The sequence below is a fragment of the Leptodactylus fuscus genome, unplaced genomic scaffold (genome assembly GCF_031893055.1).
Source record: "Leptodactylus fuscus isolate aLepFus1 unplaced genomic scaffold, aLepFus1.hap2 HAP2_SCAFFOLD_134, whole genome shotgun sequence".
Taxonomy (NCBI): Eukaryota; Metazoa; Chordata; class Amphibia; order Anura; family Leptodactylidae; genus Leptodactylus; species Leptodactylus fuscus.
Window position 1 is genome coordinate 158,710 of NW_027440156.1, and position 22,327 is coordinate 181,036.

Here is a 22,327-nt window from a genome sequence, read left to right on the forward strand (position 1 = left end):
ACCGTCCTCAAGGGTGAGCGCCGGCTGACAAGCAGCAATAGTCGCAACTACGATAAAACCTCCGGTATGCTCAAAAACATAATCATTGACAATAATTTAACAGACGTGTACAAAACTTGTAACAGGGGCATACCGGAGGAAGCCGGCGCCACCTGGAGCAACGCAACCTGTAGTTCTAGAATCGATTTTGTTTTATGCTCTGAGGACGTACTGCCATCTAGTTGCGAGGTTTTAGCCAATGTTTTTTCTGACCATAAAATGATATGTTTTACTGTGAATCTTAATAATAATCATTTTAGAGGTTTTAGGTCTTGGAAATTGAATGTTTCCCTGCTAGACGATCCACGGGTGGCAGAAGATTTTAAAAGGTTTTATGCGGTCTGCAGGCGGCAAAGAAATCCCCAGTCCTCCATCGTAGCCTGGTGGGAAGACACAAAAAAGAAAATTCGTAAGTTTTTTATCAAATGGGGAAAAAAGATCGCAAAGGAAAACAGGGCTTTTTATGACAATTTAAACACCCGCTTGCAGACCTTTTACTATTTTAAAAACCATGGCCTTGATATGGAACACGAGATTTTAATTCTGAAGGAAGAAATTAGAAAATGTCTGGAAAAGAAAGGGAAGGAGATTATCTTCCGCTCCCGTATTAAGCACATAGAACAAAATGAAACGTGTTCCAGATATTTTTTTAAAAAGGCAAACGGTAAAAAAGAGTGCATCTCAGAAATTGATGGTGAATCTAATATCCAAAATATTTTAAAAAAGGTACATGGTTTTTATTCTAACCTTTTTAGTGCTAAGCCCGTGGATCAGTCTTTTTTAGATGACTCGCTGAAAGAAATTACAGCAGTTTTAGACCCTGTCTCACAAAACTTTTTATCCCGAGAGCCCAATGAGAGGGAAATTTTAGACGCTATTAAAAGCTTTAAGACGGGGAAGGTGCCCGGACTGGATGGTATGCCTGTCGAATTTTATGTAAAGTTTTATGAAGTTTTAAAGGATGACCTTTTTACTTTGTTTTTAGAGGTTTTTAGATCCAAGCAGATCCCGGGGTCCTGGAAAAGAGGTGTGGTAACTTTGATATATAAAAAAGGAGAAAAAAGTGATTTAAAAAATTGGAGGCCAATCACACTCCTAAACACGGATTATAAAATCATGGCTAAGCTGTGTGCTACCCGCCTCAAAAACATCGCCGCTAAAATAATTCACGGAAACCAGGTATGTGCAATCCCGGGGCGCAACATCTGGGAGAACCTTAATTTAATAAAGGACGTGATAGAGGATACTAAGAGCCGCAGAGGTCATTTGGCAATACTTTCCATAGACTTTGAAAAAGCCTTCGACAGAGTGTCGCATTTTTATTTGTTTAAGGTTTTAGAGAAGATGGGCATACCTGAAGGTTTTTTATTATCGCTACGGGCTTTTTATGACTGTTGTACTAGCCAAGTTTTAATCAATGGTTTTAAAACAGAGGAATTTTTTTTAGAATCAGGGGTAAAACAGGGGTGTCCCTTGTCCCCACTGCTTTTTATTTGTGCGTTAGAGCCTCTTTTAAGTGTAATACGCAAAGACAAGCAGATCCATGGCGTCCCCCTCCCAGGGGGGGCGGGGGTCGAGGCTAAAGCAGTGGGGTACATGGACGATGTCGCGATTTTATGCAGGGACACCCCTTCGCTTTTAAAAACATTAAGACAAATCGAGTTTTATTGCTGTGCCTCTGGTTTTAAGGTTAATTTTAACAAGAGCTCTGTTTTAGAAATTGGGAGAGGAATGGATTTTAAAGATGTACCCGTCCCAGTTTTAGAGTCAATAACCATTTTAGGCATTTCTTTCAGCGAGTCTAATAATGGCGTGACAAGTTGGAACATGGTGGCGGACAAGGTAAATGCTAAGCTGTGTCTCTGGAAATTGAGGAATCTGTCCATGGAGGGTAAAGTGCTGGTTTTAAAGATGATTATTTTACCGATTTTACTCTATTTAAGCATGGTGTTCCCTCCCCCCACAAATATGCTTAAAAAAATCACGAAAAACTGTTACACGTTCTTTTGGAACTCCCCTATGGAGAAATTAAAACGAAGTGAAGTAATGAAGTCCAAAAAGAACGGGGGGAGGGATTTTCCCGATTTTAGCAGATTCCTTTTATTAAAATATTTTTGCTACGTTTTTAACACTCTTTTTAAAAACAACCATTGGTCATATTTTACTCGTTATTATCTAGGTTTTTTTATGCGGAGATTTAAGTGGTTCGATATCGTTTTAACAGCCCCTTACTCTTTTAAATTAGTCCCGCACTATGTGATAATAGAAAAAATTGTGTTTTTATATGACTTAAAAAGTAAGAGTGTTGAACTTCTTAAGAATAGCAAAAAGTTAATCGCAGATTTTAAAAGCAAAGAGGTCGTGTGTAAGATTGGTAACCTCAGTGAGCAAAAGAGCAAAACCGCGTGGATTTTAATTAACGCTTCTTATCTTTTTAACCCACAGAGAGACCTCGCCTGGAGTTGCGCCCAGATGTGCCTTCCATGCCGGGCGTTCCAATACCGGAGGGGCTATGCGAGGTCCGCCGTCTGTCCCAGGACTGGATGTAGGAGAGATGAAACAATACAACACCTCCTTTGGGACTGCAGTTTCGCGCAAGATTTCTGGAAGCTGTTTTTTCCACTTTTAAAGAAGATGGCGGACCTCCAGATTTTAACCCCTGAAACTATTTTATATGGACTATTCAGATGCCCCTCCCAAAGACATCAGGCGACGGCGTGGAAGGCCATCAACACAGCAAAGGGCGCACTCTGGGCGGCGAGAAACATTTTAGTCTTTAAACATGAACTTTTAACTACACGCGACGTTTTAAATCTGTGTTTTAGTGGAATGTATTTATATTATGTTTTAGACAAAAAACAGAACGCTCCTGCAATAAAATTATGGCATTATGAGGAGTGGAGAACAGCTACTTGACGTCACCATGTGTCCAACTTATGTACCGAGTCGGAATCTTTTAATGAACTGTGATATGATATTTTATGCATTTCTGTGACTGAGACGTGTAAACTTGTATATTTATGTTATTTTATGCTAAATTATGTGATTATTTGTATACATGAATAATCATAAAAATGTATGTTACTTGACTTTCTTGCTTAATAAAAATGGCCCTTAGTGGCTAGTAAATCAAAAAAAAAAAAAAATCTGTTCTTATCAGTTTAATATCTGATACGTCCCCTATCTGGGGACCATATATTAAATGGATTTTTAGAACAGGGAGCTGGAATCGGAGCTTGCTCTGTCCACTCCACGCATTGACCTGGTATTGCATTACTTCCAGGATCGGTGCACCCCTTTCCAATTCAGTTGAAAGAAAGAGACAGAGGACTGACCGACCAACAGAGAAGATTGCTGCACCTGGCAAGCTAGCAAAGAGAAAATTGACAGTTGGACGTGGCCTGATGCTGTGACTGACTCTACCTGAAAGGTACTTCATTAATTATTTTCTTTGATTGATTGATTGATTGATTGATTGCAAATGACATTACTGCTGCAAAGTGTCTGATTTGCTGCCATTTTATTCAATTTTAAATGCATTGAATTCTTTTAAAATTTTTGGGCATAAATTTATTTCTGAACTTGCACTTGACCGGACACTTGAATGGGTGTGGTCAAACGGTGGGAGTGGTTTATGCAGATTCGCAAAATTCGGCAAAATCCGCTGGCGTCACAAGATAACATTTGCACATGTCACTTTGCCTTGCACAAAAGTTTTTCTTTTCTTTTTTTTCACTTTTGGTGGCAGGTAGGGAAAACCTGCACAAGCTAATTGATTTCTACTTCATTAAGGGAAAGGAAAAAAAAACAAAAAAAAAAACAAAATAGGGCTGCAGCAGCATGGTGCACACCTTGAGCGGTGCACAGTGAACACGGAAGGGCGCCAGAACAGGTGCCGAGCGCTTGCCATCGCTTCTCGGCCTTATGGCTACGACCAAGTGCAGGTCTAACTTGTCTAGTCGTACCAAGTGAGGTATTGGGGTACCCCCCCTTCGGCCTTGCAGGTGTCCCACAGGTTCTAATTTCTTGTGAATCTTGTGGGCCCTGCTTGCTGCTATTGGAGGGGGGCTTAGCCCCCAATAACGAGTCGCGATCGACTCCTGGAGGGCGGCAGCCTGACAGGAGGAAGCGTGATCGATTTGTGTCCCTAGATACAGATCGCTACTGCCAATACGATGGATCAGGAACTGGGTCCGGATAAGATCCCGGCTTTTGCCCGGGTGGCGAATACAGTACGATTCTGCGTGGCGGAAGTGCGGAGACCCTCCTTCACCATGAAGATCTTGGTGCAGACGATCCTAAAAGACGTGTTCAACGTGATGAAGCATGAAATTTTGGCGATTCAAGATTATCCGAAATCTGGCATCTACGATGTAACCTTTACAGGAGAAGGTATTCATAGATCTGTCCTCTCTAAGCTGCTTGTTGTTGCAGATGATGATCCAAGACTGGCACATATGGTTATTTTTGGACATGAGCTAGAATTGGTCAAAAACATTGTTGTAAAGATGTACTGTCCTTTAGCCAGACAACTGGAAATTACAACTTATTTAGAAAAATTTTTCCCCAAAGTGAAGTTTTTAAACCGGATCTTGAATGACGAGGGTGTCTGGACCTCTAAATGGAGGTTCCAAGTAGCCTGCAGGAGAAATATACTACACCCAGCTGGTTTTGAAATCCCCCCAGCCAGATTCAAGTTTGGGGACTTTGTGGGGGACTTTTTCTACACAGGCATGCCTCCCTATTGCCGCATTTGTAGGCACTATGGACATTACAAAGAATTTTGCCACAGTAAGTGCAGAAAATGCGGAAGTCAGGATCATGAGCAAGATGAGTGCACTATGGGCAAAAGATGTAGTTATTGCTTTTTAACCACTCATTTATATCGTGACTGTCCTGTAAGGGAAGCCGGAAAGGTGGCGGAGAACGAGGAGATCTGCAGAGGTCTTCTGAGTGACATCCCGGAACCTGGAGATCGTCCGGAGGATCAAGTGCCTGAGATTGAAGGTCCGGGTGAAGTGCGGCGTGAGGAGGTAAGGCCCTCAGGGCTCCCAGGTCATAGTGCTGCGCAGGTGACCAGATCCCAGACTGTAAGGGAGGAGATGGGTGGAGAGCAGGGCTCCAGCCGTGAATCAGACGGTATGGACACCAGCGGACCCCGAGAGCGAAAAAAAAAGAAAAAGAGGCAAAGGAGGAGAAGTGGTGAGCAGCAGGAGGGGGAAGCTTCTGAGGAGGAGACTCCGGATGAGGCTGACCCCCCTGCAAGAAAGGTTTCTGCCAAAGTGGTAGGTTCTCAGAGCGGGGACCCAGGTGGCTCCGTAAGGAAAAAAGTGGGCGTTTCATATGCAGGTGCAGTAGTTGGGGAACAGCCGGGTGTCTCCTCTGCATATGTGGAGCGAGTCCCAGCGCAACCCCCTGATGCGGTCCAAATCGTTGGTAGGGAAGCCCTCCATCCCCCTCCAGTCCTGGAGCCGGGGGGAGACGCTCCCGACGACGAACTACTCACTGTTCCGGAAACCGACCCAGCTTTACTCCCGGAAGGGAACCTTATTAACGTCGATAGTTCTAATATTTATCTTGAACCATACAGTGCCTCTGGTTTGGTGGGGGGTCTGCTGGAGAGGGGGGCGAATGTCGCCTCGCCAGGGTCCCCCGTCTCCTCTCTGAGCACGCTTGAGACAGTCCGCTCCGAGTGGAGCGAAGTGGAAATTGAGGGGGGCTCTGGGGGTGAAGAATCCCTTTGAAGCACCCTGAGGATGATACTCTACTTTGAAAAAATTCTTCTTTTATAAAAAATAATGGCTGAATTACAAGGCGCCTCTTTTAACGTGAGGAGCATCCACTCAAAGAGGCGAAGAGTGACGGTTTTAGATTTTTTATCTACTTTGTTGGCCACAGTCTTCTTTCTACAGGAGTGCTGTATACCGCACCAAGCGAACTACGAAAAATACAAGAAGGATTGGACGTATGGACCTTCTGTGTGGTCAGGTTCCAATGAACCAAGTTCAGGTGGAGTGGCGATTCTTTTTAAGGGGGATGTTTTAATTGATGATATTAATGAAATTTTACCTGGCAGAATTTTATTGGTGAAAGTACGTATTAATGGGCAAAAATGGCAGTTTTTAAATTTTTATGGTTCTACGGATAGGAAAAAGAGGATAGAAATGTTAGAAATTTTACCGTTATTTATTGATAATTCGGCTCCTTTAGTTATAGCAGGTGATTTTAATTGCATTTTAAAAGGTGAACGTAGACTCTCTAGGGCATCCTCAGTGAATTATGATAAAAGCTCGGGGCTTTTAAAAAATGTTCTTATTGATTTTAATTTACAGGATGTCTATAAAAAATGCAATCCCAACGAACCTGAGGAAGCCGGTATGACATGGGGTAATTCTAACTGCAAATCGCGCATTGATTTTATATTCTGTTCTTATTCTCTAGAGCCATTTTATTGCCAGCCTTTTAATAACGTTTTATCGGATCATAAGGTTTTATGTTTTAAAATTAAAGCTGAAGGTCCTATGAATACTGTTAAAGGTACATGGAAGTTAAACATTTCCCTTTTATCAGATCCACAGGTTTTATCTGATTTTATTGTCTTTTATAAGAGGTGCAGACGGGGAAGACCCGTGACAGGCTCCATAATCCAATGGTGGGAATCAATGAAAGTGCGGATAAAAAATTTTTTCGTACAGGTGGGGAAAAGGAAGGCAAAAGAAAAACGTGAGTTTTATAAAATTTTAAATACCCGTTTGCAGACTCTTATTAAATTCAAAAACCATGGAATCCGTGTAGATAAAGAAATATATGAGGTGAAAGCAGAAATTGCAAAGTGCCTAGAAAAAAAGGGTAAGGAAATTATTTTTAGATCCAAGGTACAGCACTTGGATGAAAACGAAACCTGTTCTAGATATTTTTTTAAAAAAATCAATAATAAACGTTCACAGATGGAGGAGTTGGAGGGCGAAACAGGGATCCAGGGTATGTTACAAAAGACATACGATTTTTATGTGGATCTTTTTAATGAAAAGCAGGTGGATTTTAATTTTTTAGAAGATACTTTAAAAGAAATTGATTTATTTTTAGACCCTATCTCCAAAACTTTTTTAAAACAGGATATTGTGGAAAGTGAGATTTTAGATACTATCCGAAGTTTTAAAAAAGGGAAAGTACCGGGCTCAGACGGCATGCCCATAGAATTTTACGTTACTTTTTATGGAATTTTAAAGGATGACCTGTTTAAATTATTCTCTGAAGTTTTTACGCAGAAAATCCTCCCGGGGTCCTGGAGGAAAGGGATAGTGTCGCTACTCTTCAAAAAAGGAAACAAGAACGAAATCAAAAATTGGCGTCCTATAACGCTCCTGAACTGTGATTATAAAATTCTTGCAAAGCTCTGTGCGAATAGGCTGAAAACGGTAATTGGAAAAGTCATACATAGTAATCAGGTATGTGGGGTCCCCGGGAGGAGTTCGTGGGATTCTTTAAATTTATTAAAAGACGTGATATGTTACACAAAAGACAGAAAAAATACACTAGCAGTTTTATCTCTCGATTTTGAAAAGGCTTATGATAGAATATCTCACTTTTACCTTTTTAAAGTTTTAGAGAGAATGGGCATGCCGAGGTTTTTTATTAATTCAATGAGAGCATTTTACCATGACTGTACAAGTAAAATTTTAGTCAATGGTTTTAAGACTCAGGGCGTACTTTTAAAATCCGGTGTGAAACAGGGGTGTCCCTTATCCCCGTTATTATTTATTTGTGCGATCGAGCCACTTTTAAACATGTTGCGAAAAGACAAAATGGTGCGCGGAGTCCCCCTGCCAGGTGGGGGGGGATTGGAAGCCAAAGTCCTAGGCTATATGGACGATGTGGCAATTTTATGTAGGGACACCCCTTCGCTGCAAAGGTCTTTAAGACAGACGGAATACTTCTGCCAGGCGTCAGGTTTTAAAGTCAATTTTAATAAATGCAGCGTTTTAAATATCGGAAATATGGTTTTAAATGAAGTACCTGTCCCTGAGTCGAGCCCGGTACGAATTTTAGGGGTCTACTTTGATGAAATTAATAACGGCTTTTATAGTTGGGATCGGGTGGCGCAAAAAATAAATCAAAAGATTTGTATGTGGAATTTGAGAAACTTATCATTGGAAGGAAAGGTTTTAATTATTAAGATGGTGCTTTTACCTATTTTATTGTATCTTAGTTTGGTGTTTCCTCCCCCGGAAAAGAAACTACAGAAAATTATACGTGCGGTTTTTATTTTCTTCTGGGGATCGAGAATGGAGAGACTAAGCCGTGAGGTGGTGACAAAACCCAAACTAAAGGGTGGTAAAGGAGTGCCAGATTTTAAAACTTTTCTGTATATAAAATATTTCTGCTATGTTTTTAATTCTTCCTTTAAAGATCATTATCATGCATACTTTTTACGTTATTTTACGGGGTTTTTTATGAGGAGGCACGGGTGGCGTCAGCTGGTTTTAAGTGCACCGTATGCTTTTAATCAGCCTGAACAGTACAAAATTTTAGATAAAATAGTGCTCTCTTATAATCTAGTAAGTTTTAGCGTAAATGATCTTAGGAATAGCAGGAAAGTTTTACAGGTTTTACAGTCTCGAATTTTATGCGCCCCAGTTAAAAATTTTAGAGAGGAAAAATGTTTAAAAATATGGAAAATGACAAGTGCTAATTTTATTTCTAATCGACAGAAAGACATCGCATGGAGCGCCGCCCACGGATGTCTTCCGGGCCGGGCATTCCAGCACCGTAGAGGACTTACAACATCTCCAGAATGTCCCAGGGCAGGATGCGGAGGGCAAGAGGACTCAGAACATATTTTATGGACCTGCTGCTTTGCTACAATGTTATGGACTCGCATTCTGCCCCTTCTAACCAAAATTACCTCCATTACTGGACTTTCAAAGGACATGGTTATCTACGGATGTCTGGAGTGCCCAAACAGGACAAATCGCATGATGGCCTGGAAGATTTTTAACTCAGTGAAATTTGCTTTGTGGGCGGCGCGGAACATTTTAGTGTACAAACAAGAACTTTTAACTATTGAGGATGTTCTTAGACTGTCCTTTAGCGAGATGTATAACTATTATCTTTTAGATCAGAAATATCGGCCTCTCTTATTGCGCAAATGGTTTTTAAGGGAATGGGGTGCTATCATATGATTTTATCGCCATCAGATCCTTTCTTTTAATATAACTATGTTTATTCTGTGTAAAGTTGGTGTTTATTTATTGAAAGATGTTGTAATGGAATTTTTAAAATATTCAATAAAAAGATTCCCCCTCTGGGGGAAACCAACTTAAAAAAAAAAATCTGTTCTTATCAGTTTAATATCTGATACGTCCCCTATCTGGGGACCATATATTAAATGGATTTTTAGAACAGGGAGCTGGAATCGGAGCTTGCTCTGTCCACTCCACGCATTGACCTGGTATTGCATTACTTCCAGGATCGGTGCACCCCTTTCCAATTCAGTTGAAAGAAAGAGACAGAGGACTGACCGACCAACAGAGAAGATTGCTGCACCTGGCAAGCTAGCAAAGAGAAAATTGACAGTTGGACGTGGCCTGATGCTGTGACTGACTCTACCTGAAAGGTACTTCATTAATTATTTTCTTTGATTGATTGATTGATTGATTGATTGATTGCAAATGACATTACTGCTGCAAAGTGTCTGATTTGCTGCCATTTTATTCAATTTTAAATGCATTGAATTCTTTTAAAATTTTTGGGCATAAATTTATTTCTGAACTTGCACTTGACCGGACACTTGAATGGGTGTGGTCAAACGGTGGGAGTGGTTTATGCAGATTCGCAAAATTCGGCAAAATCCGCTGGCGTCACAAGATAACATTTGCACATGTCACTTTGCCTTGCACAAAAGTTTTTCTTTTCTTTTTTTTCACTTTTGGTGGCAGGTAGGGAAAACCTGCACAAGCTAATTGATTTCTACTTCATTAAGGGAAAGGAAAAAAAAACAAAAAAAAAAACAAAATAGGGCTGCAGCAGCATGGTGCACACCTTGAGCGGTGCACAGTGAACACGGAAGGGCGCCAGAACAGGTGCCGAGCGCTTGCCATCGCTTCTCGGCCTTCTGGCAAAGATCAAGTGATTTGTCTGTTCAGTGGCAAGTTATTTGGTCCAAGTCAGTGCGACAGGCCCTCTTAGGTACCCTCCCCCTCGGCCTGGTGGGATCGTCCGGGTTCATTGCCCGGACTTCACCCACCTGCTGCTATAGGGGGGGAGGATTAGTCCTGAGAGGAACGAGGAGGGATCCCCCAGTGAGCTCTCTTTTGAGTCCTTAGTGGCTAAAGAGAAACATTTTGTTGCGTTGGTTGCGGTAACCGGTTGCGGACATGGACGGGCCTTTTAAACAAGTGCCTGAATATGTCCGCATCCCAAATTCCCTGAGGATCCACCTCAGTGGAGCTGAGACTGGAGGCCGTCCAGTTGTTTTTGTGGTAGAAAAGGTGTTGGAGGGCGTCCTCCAAGTACATAGGCGTAATGTCCTGGCCATGCAGGACTACCAGAAAAGAGGGGACTATGACATTACTTTTAATGGCCCGGAATATTACAAAACTGCCTTAGGCATGGCCCGTTTACACCGCCAGAAATTAGCTGATATGGGCGTTGATGTGCTACTGCACCATGGCGAGAGAACCATACTAACTCTTAAAATGTACTCCCCATTAGTGCCTGATGATGTAGTAATAAGGTTTGTTAAATTCTTTTTTCTAGACGTGGAATTCCTTGGATCCGTCGAAAATGAATGCGGCATATGGTGCGTCAAGTGGCGGTTCTCAGTCAATTTAAAGATGGGCGAGGATGGACGACCACTACTCCCACCCGCCCGGTTCCGACTCGGTACGGTGAATGGCGACCTCTTTTATAAGGGGATGCAGCCCTTCTGCAGGAGCTGTGGGAAGTACGGCCACACCAAAGAAAGCTGCAATGTTACCTGTCGAAATTGCGGCGGCACTGACCACCAGATGAAGAACTGTGAAAGCGACAGGCGCTGCAATTTCTGCCAGCAGGTGGGACACCTGTACAGGGAATGCCCCCACAACAAATGTGCCGGAGATGACACGTCAGCTGAGCCTGGCCCGGAGGGAGAGGAAAAGGAGGAGGAGAGGAAGGAAGAGTCACCAATGGAGACCACAGGTGAAGAACCAGAGGTGCCCCCGGCCCCCCCAGAGGTACCGCCTGATCCCCCGGAGACCCCACCGGCCCGCCAGGGGGGGGAGCAAATGGAGACTGCTGGAACAGAGTCTGCCGAGTTGGTGAGCATGGTCATTGCAGATACCCCGAGGGTAGGGACCAGGATTGTATTTGAGGAGGGCGAAGCTGTAGACCTGGGGCCAAAAAAACTCAAAAAGTCTGCCTCGCAGGGTACTAAGGGTGCTGGGAAGACCCATAGTGGCAGCGGGCCTAAGAGGTCGGAAAGCCAGCCAGCGCCCGACTCAGGGTCCAAGTCCGGGTCAAAGAGAGGGATAGGTATGGGCATTCTCAGAGATCCTAGGTTCCATTACGGGGATGAGGGGGTGGTGTCGCCCAGGGGAGTGGGCGTGTCGGGTGAGACTGGTGTGCCCGCCCCAGGTGATGCTGTCCCTGACCCGTACGAAATGGTAAACACACCGCCATGTGCGCAGCCCCCCCCTCCCGTAGATCAGCCGGGTGAAAGCCCGAGGGAGGAAGGGGGGTCCCCGGGTAGACCACCTGACTCATACGAAATGGATCTGAATGCCCAGTCCCTGGAGGCCCTAGTGGACCTGTGGCCAAACATTGACGCGAGATCCCGTAGCGGGGTTATCTGCGGTTTTGACGATGCTAGCTCCCTCTCCTTTTCCCCCAGGTCTGACCTGAGTGGGGAAGATTGCCAGATAGTGAGGCGGGCTGGTGGGTCAGAAGATTAGCATACAGAAACCAGGAAGTCTTCCTTGGGATGAAGTATCGTTGTTTTTTTCGTGTGAACTATAACCTCTCCTTCTCTCCTCATGGCAGTCCTGAAGGGCATTACACTAAATATAAGGAGCGCCAGCAGCAGAAGGAGGCGTGCGGCTTTAATGAATTATCTTTCACTTTTATCGGCATCAGTGTTTTTCCTGCAGGAGTGCAGCATCCCCCACCGTTCAAACTACGAAATCTACGAAAGAGACTGGATCTATGGTTCGTCTGCGTGGTCCGGGTCTAACGAGCCCGGATCCGCCGGGGTCGCCATTCTTTTTAGGGGAAACATTCAAATTGATTTTATCCAAGAAATTTTACCTGGTAGGATTTTATTGGTTAAAGCTTTTATTGACGGCACTAGATGGCAGTTTTTAAATTTTTATGCTTCCCCCAACAGAGACGACAGGGCAAGGATGATGGAGGTATTACAACTGCATATAAATTCTGCTGAACCCCTCATCCTTGCCGGGGATTTTAACACCGTCCTCAAGGGTGAGCGCCGGCTGACAAGCAGCAATAGTCGCAACTACGATAAAACCTCCGGTATGCTCAAAAACATAATCATTGACAATAATTTAACAGACGTGTACAAAACTTGTAACAGGGGCATACCGGAGGAAGCCGGCGCCACCTGGAGCAACGCAACCTGTAGTTCTAGAATCGATTTTGTTTTATGCTCTGAGGACGTACTGCCATCTAGTTGCGAGGTTTTAGCCAATGTTTTTTCTGACCATAAAATGATATGTTTTACTGTGAATCTTAATAATAATCATTTTAGAGGTTTTAGGTCTTGGAAATTGAATGTTTCCCTGCTAGACGATCCACGGGTGGCAGAAGATTTTAAAAGGTTTTATGCGGTCTGCAGGCGGCAAAGAAATCCCCAGTCCTCCATCGTAGCCTGGTGGGAAGACACAAAAAAGAAAATTCGTAAGTTTTTTATCAAATGGGGAAAAAAGATCGCAAAGGAAAACAGGGCTTTTTATGACAATTTAAACACCCGCTTGCAGACCTTTTACTATTTTAAAAACCATGGCCTTGATATGGAACACGAGATTTTAATTCTGAAGGAAGAAATTAGAAAATGTCTGGAAAAGAAAGGGAAGGAGATTATCTTCCGCTCCCGTATTAAGCACATAGAACAAAATGAAACGTGTTCCAGATATTTTTTTAAAAAGGCAAACGGTAAAAAAGAGTGCATCTCAGAAATTGATGGTGAATCTAATATCCAAAATATTTTAAAAAAGGTACATGGTTTTTATTCTAACCTTTTTAGTGCTAAGCCCGTGGATCAGTCTTTTTTAGATGACTCGCTGAAAGAAATTACAGCAGTTTTAGACCCTGTCTCACAAAACTTTTTATCCCGAGAGCCCAATGAGAGGGAAATTTTAGACGCTATTAAAAGCTTTAAGACGGGGAAGGTGCCCGGACTGGATGGTATGCCTGTCGAATTTTATGTAAAGTTTTATGAAGTTTTAAAGGATGACCTTTTTACTTTGTTTTTAGAGGTTTTTAGATCCAAGCAGATCCCGGGGTCCTGGAAAAGAGGTGTGGTAACTTTGATATATAAAAAAGGAGAAAAAAGTGATTTAAAAAATTGGAGGCCAATCACACTCCTAAACACGGATTATAAAATCATGGCTAAGCTGTGTGCTACCCGCCTCAAAAACATCGCCGCTAAAATAATTCACGGAAACCAGGTATGTGCAATCCCGGGGCGCAACATCTGGGAGAACCTTAATTTAATAAAGGACGTGATAGAGGATACTAAGAGCCGCAGAGGTCATTTGGCAATACTTTCCATAGACTTTGAAAAAGCCTTCGACAGAGTGTCGCATTTTTATTTGTTTAAGGTTTTAGAGAAGATGGGCATACCTGAAGGTTTTTTATTATCGCTACGGGCTTTTTATGACTGTTGTACTAGCCAAGTTTTAATCAATGGTTTTAAAACAGAGGAATTTTTTTTAGAATCAGGGGTAAAACAGGGGTGTCCCTTGTCCCCACTGCTTTTTATTTGTGCGTTAGAGCCTCTTTTAAGTGTAATACGCAAAGACAAGCAGATCCATGGCGTCCCCCTCCCAGGGGGGGCGGGGGTCGAGGCTAAAGCAGTGGGGTACATGGACGATGTCGCGATTTTATGCAGGGACACCCCTTCGCTTTTAAAAACATTAAGACAAATCGAGTTTTATTGCTGTGCCTCTGGTTTTAAGGTTAATTTTAACAAGAGCTCTGTTTTAGAAATTGGGAGAGGAATGGATTTTAAAGATGTACCCGTCCCAGTTTTAGAGTCAATAACCATTTTAGGCATTTCTTTCAGCGAGTCTAATAATGGCGTGACAAGTTGGAACATGGTGGCGGACAAGGTAAATGCTAAGCTGTGTCTCTGGAAATTGAGGAATCTGTCCATGGAGGGTAAAGTGCTGGTTTTAAAGATGATTATTTTACCGATTTTACTCTATTTAAGCATGGTGTTCCCTCCCCCCACAAATATGCTTAAAAAAATCACGAAAAACTGTTACACGTTCTTTTGGAACTCCCCTATGGAGAAATTAAAACGAAGTGAAGTAATGAAGTCCAAAAAGAACGGGGGGAGGGATTTTCCCGATTTTAGCAGATTCCTTTTATTAAAATATTTTTGCTACGTTTTTAACACTCTTTTTAAAAACAACCATTGGTCATATTTTACTCGTTATTATCTAGGTTTTTTTATGCGGAGATTTAAGTGGTTCGATATCGTTTTAACAGCCCCTTACTCTTTTAAATTAGTCCCGCACTATGTGATAATAGAAAAAATTGTGTTTTTATATGACTTAAAAAGTAAGAGTGTTGAACTTCTTAAGAATAGCAAAAAGTTAATCGCAGATTTTAAAAGCAAAGAGGTCGTGTGTAAGATTGGTAACCTCAGTGAGCAAAAGAGCAAAACCGCGTGGATTTTAATTAACGCTTCTTATCTTTTTAACCCACAGAGAGACCTCGCCTGGAGTTGCGCCCAGATGTGCCTTCCATGCCGGGCGTTCCAATACCGGAGGGGCTATGCGAGGTCCGCCGTCTGTCCCAGGACTGGATGTAGGAGAGATGAAACAATACAACACCTCCTTTGGGACTGCAGTTTCGCGCAAGATTTCTGGAAGCTGTTTTTTCCACTTTTAAAGAAGATGGCGGACCTCCAGATTTTAACCCCTGAAACTATTTTATATGGACTATTCAGATGCCCCTCCCAAAGACATCAGGCGACGGCGTGGAAGGCCATCAACACAGCAAAGGGCGCACTCTGGGCGGCGAGAAACATTTTAGTCTTTAAACATGAACTTTTAACTACACGCGACGTTTTAAATCTGTGTTTTAGTGGAATGTATTTATATTATGTTTTAGACAAAAAACAGAACGCTCCTGCAATAAAATTATGGCATTATGAGGAGTGGAGAACAGCTACTTGACGTCACCATGTGTCCAACTTATGTACCGAGTCGGAATCTTTTAATGAACTGTGATATGATATTTTATGCATTTCTGTGACTGAGACGTGTAAACTTGTATATTTATGTTATTTTATGCTAAATTATGTGATTATTTGTATACATGAATAATCATAAAAATGTATGTTACTTGACTTTCTTGCTTAATAAAAATGGCCCTTAGTGGCTAGTAAATCAAAAAAAAAATCTGTTCTTATCAGTTTAATATCTGATACGTCCCCTATCTGGGGACCATATATTAAATGGATTTTTAGAACAGGGAGCTGGAATCGGAGCTTGCTCTGTCCACTCCACGCATTGACCTGGTATTGCATTACTTCCAGGATCGGTGCACCCCTTTCCAATTCAGTTGAAAGAAAGAGACAGAGGACTGACCGACCAACAGAGAAGATTGCTGCACCTGGCAAGCTAGCAAAGAGAAAATTGACAGTTGGACGTGGCCTGATGCTGTGACTGACTCTACCTGAAAGGTACTTCATTAATTATTTTCTTTGATTGATTGATTGATTGATTGATTGATTGCAAATGACATTACTGCTGCAAAGTGTCTGATTTGCTGCCATTTTATTCAATTTTAAATGCATTGAATTCTTTTAAAATTTTTGGGCATAAATTTATTTCTGAACTTGCACTTGACCGGACACTTGAATGGGTGTGGTCAAACGGTGGGAGTGGTTTATGCAGATTCGCAAAATTCGGCAAAATCCGCTGGCGTCACAAGATAACATTTGCACATGTCACTTTGCCTTGCACAAAAGTTTTTCTTTTCTTTTTTTTCACTTTTGGTGGCAGGTAGGGAAAACCTGCACAAGCTAATTGATTTCTACTTCATTAAGGGAAAGGAAAAAAAAACAAAAAAAAAAACAAAATAGGGCTGCAGCAGCATGGTGCACACCTTGAGCGGTGCACAGTGAACACGGAAGGGCGCCAGAACAGGTGCCGAGCGCTTGCCATCGCTTCTCGGCCTTCTGGCTAAGATCAAGTGTAGTATCTGTTCTTATCAGTTTAATATCTGATACGTCCCCTATCTGGGGACCATATATTAAATGGATTTTTAGAACAGGGAGCTGGAATCGGAGCTTGCTCTGTCCACTCCACGCATTGACCTGGTATTGCATTACTTCCAGGATCGGTGCACCCCTTTCCAATTCAGTTGAAAGAAAGAGACAGAGGACTGACCGACCAACAGAGAAGATTGCTGCACCTGGCAAGCTAGCAAAGAGAAAATTGACAGTTGGACGTGGCCTGATGCTGTGACTGACTCTACCTGAAAGGTACTTCATTAATTATTTTCTTTGATTGATTGATTGATTGATTGATTGATTGCAAATGACATTACTGCTGCAAAGTGTCTGATTTGCTGCCATTTTATTCAATTTTAAATGCATTGAATTCTTTTAAAATTTTTGGGCATAAATTTATTTCTGAACTTGCACTTGACCGGACACTTGAATGGGTGTGGTCAAACGGTGGGAGTGGTTTATGCAGATTCGCAAAATTCGGCAAAATCCGCTGGCGTCACAAGATAACATTTGCACATGTCACTTTGCCTTGCACAAAAGTTTTTCTTTTCTTTTTTTTCACTTTTGGTGGCAGGTAGGGAAAACCTGCACAAGCTAATTGATTTCTACTTCATTAAGGGAAAGGAAAAAAAAACAAAAAAAAAAACAAAATAGGGCTGCAGCAGCATGGTGCACACCTTGAGCGGTGCACAGTGAACACGGAAGGGCGCCAGAACAGGTGCCGAGCGCTTGCCATCGCTTCTCGGCCTTCTGGCTAAGATCAAGTGTAGTATCTGTTCTTATCAGTTTAATATCTGATACGTCCCCTATCTGGGGACCATATATTAAATGGATTTTTAGAACAGGGAGCTGGAATCGGAGCTTGCTCTGTCCACTCCACGCATTGACCTGGTATTGCATTACTTCCAGGATCGGTGCACCCCTTTCCAATTCAGTTGAAAGAAAGAGACAGAGGACTGACCGACCAACAGAGAAGATTGCTGCACCTGGCAAGCTAGCAAAGAGAAAATTGACAGTTGGACGTGGCCTGATGCTGTGACTGACTCTACCTGAAAGGTACTTCATTAATTATTTTCTTTGATTGATTGATTGATTGATTGATTGATTGCAAATGACATTACTGCTGCAAAGTGTCTGATTTGCTGCCATTTTATTCAATTTTAAATGCATTGAATTCTTTTAAAATTTTTGGGCATAAATTTATTTCTGAACTTGCACTTGACCGGACACTTGAATGGGTGTGGTCAAACGGTGGGAGTGGTTTATGCAGATTCGCAAAATTCGGCAAAATCCGCTGGCGTCACAAGATAACATTTGCACATGTCACTTTGCCTTGCACAAAAGTTTTTCTTTTCTTTTTTTTCACTTTTGGTGGCAGGTAGGGAAAACCTGCACAAGCTAATTGATTTCTACTTCATTAAGGGAAAGGAAAAAAAAACAAAAAAAAAAACAAAATAGGGCTGCAGCAGCATGGTGCACACCTTGAGCGGTGCACAGTGAACACGGAAGGGCGCCAGAACAGGTGCCGAGCGCTTGCCATCGCTTCTCGGCCTTCTGGCTAAGATCAAGTGTAGTATCTGTTCTTATCAGTTTAATATCTGATACGTCCCCTATCTGGGGACCATATATTAAATGGATTTTTAGAACAGGGAGCTGGAATCGGAGCTTGCTCTGTCCACTCCACGCATTGACCTGGTATTGCATTACTTCCAGGATCGGTGCACCCCTTTCCAATTCAGTTGAAAGAAAGAGACAGAGGACTGACCGACCAACAGAGAAGATTGCTGCACCTGGCAAGCTAGCAAAGAGAAAATTGACAGTTGGACGTGGCCTGATGCTGTGACTGACTCTACCTGAAAGGTACTTCATTAATTATTTTCTTTGATTGATTGATTGATTGATTGATTGATTGCAAATGACATTACTGCTGCAAAGTGTCTGATTTGCTGCCATTTTATTCAATTTTAAATGCATTGAATTCTTTTAAAATTTTTGGGCATAAATTTATTTCTGAACTTGCACTTGACCGGACACTTGAATGGGTGTGGTCAAACGGTGGGAGTGGTTTATGCAGATTCGCAAAATTCGGCAAAATCCGCTGGCGTCACAAGATAACATTTGCACATGTCACTTTGCCTTGCACAAAAGTTTTTCTTTTCTTTTTTTTCACTTTTGGTGGCAGGTAGGGAAAACCTGCACAAGCTAATTGATTTCTACTTCATTAAGGGAAAGGAAAAAAAAACAAAAAAAAAAACAAAATAGGGCTGCAGCAGCATGGTGCACACCTTGAGCGGTGCACAGTGAACACGGAAGGGCGCCAGAACAGGTGCCGAGCGCTTGCCATCGCTTCTCGGCCTTCTGGCTAAGATCAAGTGTAGTATCTGTTCTTATCAGTTTAATATCTGATACGTCCCCTATCTGGGGACCATATATTAAATGGATTTTTAGAACAGGGAGCTGGAATCGGAGCTTGCTCTGTCCACTCCACGCATTGACCTGGTATTGCATTACTTCCAGGATCGGTGCACCCCTTTCCAATTCAGTTGAAAGAAAGAGACAGAGGACTGACCGACCAACAGAGAAGATTGCTGCACCTGGCAAGCTAGCAAAGAGAAAATTGACAGTTGGACGTGGCCTGATGCTGTGACTGACTCTACCTGAAAGGTACTTCATTAATTATTTTCTTTGATTGATTGATTGATTGATTGATTGATTGCAAATGACATTACTGCTGCAAAGTGTCTGATTTGCTGCCATTTTATTCAATTTTAAATGCATTGAATTCTTTTAAAATTTTTGGGCATAAATTTATTTCTGAACTTGCACTTGACCGGACACTTGAATGGGTGTGGTCAAACGGTGGGAGTGGTTTATGCAGATTCGCAAAATTCGGCAAAATCCGCTGGCGTCACAAGATAACATTTGCACATGTCACTTTGCCTTGCACAAAAGTTTTTCTTTTCTTTTTTTTCACTTTTGGTGGCAGGTAGGGAAAACCTGCACAAGCTAATTGATTTCTACTTCATTAAGGGAAAGGAAAAAAAAACAAAAAAAAAAACAAAATAGGGCTGCAGCAGCATGGTGCACACCTTGAGCGGTGCACAGTGAACACGGAAGGGCGCCAGAACAGGTGCCGAGCGCTTGCCATCGCTTCTCGGCCTTCTGGCTAAGATCAAGTGTAGTATCTGTTCTTATCAGTTTAATATCTGATACGTCCCCTATCTGGGGACCATATATTAAATGGATTTTTAGAACAGGGAGCTGGAATCGGAGCTTGCTCTGTCCACTCCACGCATTGACCTGGTATTGCATTACTTCCAGGATCGGTGCACCCCTTTCCAATTCAGTTGAAAGAAAGAGACAGAGGACTGACCGACCAACAGAGAAGATTGCTGCACCTGGCAAGCTAGCAAAGAGAAAATTGACAGTTGGACGTGGCCTGATGCTGTGACTGACTCTACCTGAAAGGTACTTCATTAATTATTTTCTTTGATTGATTGATTGATTGATTGATTGATTGCAAATGACATTACTGCTGCAAAGTGTCTGATTTGCTGCCATTTTATTCAATTTTAAATGCATTGAATTCTTTTAAAATTTTTGGGCATAAATTTATTTCTGAACTTGCACTTGACCGGACACTTGAATGGGTGTGGTCAAACGGTGGGAGTGGTTTATGCAGATTCGCAAAATTCGGCAAAATCCGCTGGCGTCACAAGATAACATTTGCACATGTCACTTTGCCTTGCACAAAAGTTTTTCTTTTCTTTTTTTTCACTTTTGGTGGCAGGTAGGGAAAACCTGCACAAGCTAATTGATTTCTACTTCATTAAGGGAAAGGAAAAAAAAACAAAAAAAAAAACAAAATAGGGCTGCAGCAGCATGGTGCACACCTTGAGCGGTGCACAGTGAACACGGAAGGGCGCCAGAACAGGTGCCGAGCGCTTGCCATCGCTTCTCGGCCTTATGGCTTACGATCAAGTGCAGTCTTAGGATTGTATTTGGTGTCTAAAGGTTTGCGAAGGGGTACCCGCCACTCGGCCTTAGGGGAAGCCTGGGTGAATAACCTAGGCCTAACCTATGCTGCTATTGGGCTGGCGGCTTAGTCCCCCAAGCAATCGAGAGCGATCGCACTAGGGAAGGCTTCGGCCGGACCGGGTGTTAACCTGAGCGAACATCCGAGCGAATACAAGATATCTTGCGGTTCTGCTTGATATTTTTTTGTGGCGGACAAGACTCTTTGTGACGGACTGTGCAGCGGACAAGGTAGGCATCAGCTTCCCTTCGGGATAGGTCCGGGGTCTGGGGATTGGGGTGGCCGGAAGGTTACCCCCTGTCCTTTGGTGGCCAGAGACCATATCACCTTCTCTTAAACGGAAGGAAAGATCCAAGCTGAGACATGCCTTTCATTATCCAGGATCATGGGGAGACTCCCCTGAAACAGTCCATACGAATCGTTGTTACGGACAAGGCGTTGGTTGCGAAAGATCTGCGGTATATATACGAGAAAATACTGCTAACCAGACTCCGAGTGCGTAAAGAGGAGATATTGTGCTTAAAAAGCACTAAGGACGGTGGTATTGTCTCCTTTAATCAAAAGTGCACATACGACACTGTATGGAAAGAATTGGAGGAGGCTAAAGAGGATGACGAGATCCTAAAAGGCTTTGCCTTCAAATTCTTGGGCGATCACGGTAAAGCCCAAGTTATAATCAACATGTATAGCCCCTTCGTACCTGTGGAGGATATTGCCACCTTCCTCCGGATCTACTGTTGCGAGGTGGCGGGTCCGATGACGGTGGCTAACGTTACCGGGGTGGATGCATGGTCCGGGAAATACCGCTTTGATGTTAAGTTCCGTTCCGCCCCTGTCTCAGGGGGGGGAACGGGAGGATATTGGCATCCACCCCAATTGTTTTACCTCGGGCGAGAAAGAGGATCCCTTTATTTTAATGGGATGGACATCCTCTTCTGCCGTAAGTGTAAAAGATACGGCCACTTAAGAGAAACCTGCACTGAAAAAGTGTGTAATAAGTGTGGGGGCACCGGACACGAGTCCCCAGAATGTAAGAACGCCTGGCGGTGTAACTTGTGTGGGGAGAGTGGGCACAAGTTCACAGAGTGTAAAAGCCGGCACGGGAAATCTAAAGCAGCTAATGCTAGTGGTGAGGGTGCATCTGGCGCAGGTGGCCCGACATCCACTCAGAGCGGAGGAGGTAGTGCGGCTGCGGGGAGCCAACACCAGACCCCCAAAACTGCTGGTCCGGCGGATGCCACGACCCCTAAAACCGCTAATGCGGCCAGTACTGCCAAACCCGCTAATGCAGAAAAATCCGCAACCGCGAAAGGCGGTACGTTCAAAACACCCTCAGTTATGGGTAGCGGGGCTAAGCCCCCTGAGTCGATTGTAAAAAAAAAAGCTGACTTGCAAAGTAGCCCCTCCCCTGCCAAGGGAGTGGGAGCTAAGAGCACTAAAACAGAGGGCGCGTCCGGGGAGCCCCCCCAGAAGGGGGATCTCGCGGAGCGTCCGTCTGATAAGAAACAATGCACTGCCGGTGGAGGGTCTGGTCCTGTTATCGTGCCGGAGACCCAAGTGACATCTGTCGGGAGTATTCCTGGTCCTGGGACAACGTTGGAGGAAGGGATGGACTCAACGCAAACATCTAAAAGAGGCCGAGGACCGTCTGAAGTCACAGATACAGACGAGGAAGGGCAGAGTCATCGTCCCCCAAAACTCTTCGTCCGGCGTGCATCTAAAACACCATCCCAGTCGGGTTCGGATGTGGAGGTTCCTAGGATTGATCCCGTCCAGCCGCCTGGAGAAGT

At 43.2% G+C, this 22,327-nt stretch overlaps 7 non-coding genes and 1 pseudogene across 7 annotated transcripts; all 8 read left to right on the plus strand.

Annotated features, from left to right (window-relative positions):
• Nucleotides 1-3,140: 3,140 nt before the first annotated feature.
• On the plus strand, nucleotides 3,141-3,338 carry LOC142187146 (U2 spliceosomal RNA). Its single transcript, XR_012712500.1, has one exon. It is a non-coding gene; the product is annotated as a U2 spliceosomal RNA (small nuclear RNA).
• A 6,015-nt stretch (nucleotides 3,339-9,353) lies between these two features.
• Nucleotides 9,354-9,524, plus strand: LOC142187147 (U2 spliceosomal RNA; annotated as a pseudogene).
• A 6,101-nt stretch (nucleotides 9,525-15,625) lies between these two features.
• LOC142187123 (U2 spliceosomal RNA) lies at nucleotides 15,626-15,818 on the plus strand. Its single transcript, XR_012712488.1, has one exon. It is a non-coding gene; the product is annotated as a U2 spliceosomal RNA (small nuclear RNA).
• Nucleotides 15,819-16,431: 613 nt separating this feature from the next.
• LOC142187190 (U2 spliceosomal RNA) lies at nucleotides 16,432-16,622 on the plus strand. Its single transcript, XR_012712532.1, has one exon. It is a non-coding gene; the product is annotated as a U2 spliceosomal RNA (small nuclear RNA).
• A 613-nt stretch (nucleotides 16,623-17,235) lies between these two features.
• LOC142187191 (U2 spliceosomal RNA) lies at nucleotides 17,236-17,426 on the plus strand. Its single transcript, XR_012712533.1, has one exon. It is a non-coding gene; the product is annotated as a U2 spliceosomal RNA (small nuclear RNA).
• A 613-nt stretch (nucleotides 17,427-18,039) lies between these two features.
• On the plus strand, nucleotides 18,040-18,230 carry LOC142187193 (U2 spliceosomal RNA). The gene has a single exon (XR_012712534.1). It is a non-coding gene; the product is annotated as a U2 spliceosomal RNA (small nuclear RNA).
• Nucleotides 18,231-18,843: 613 nt separating this feature from the next.
• On the plus strand, nucleotides 18,844-19,034 carry LOC142187194 (U2 spliceosomal RNA). Its single transcript, XR_012712535.1, has one exon. It is a non-coding gene; the product is annotated as a U2 spliceosomal RNA (small nuclear RNA).
• Nucleotides 19,035-19,647: 613 nt separating this feature from the next.
• Nucleotides 19,648-19,838, plus strand: LOC142187195 (U2 spliceosomal RNA). Its single transcript, XR_012712536.1, has one exon. It is a non-coding gene; the product is annotated as a U2 spliceosomal RNA (small nuclear RNA).
• The last annotated feature ends 2,489 nt before the right edge of the window (nucleotides 19,839-22,327 follow it).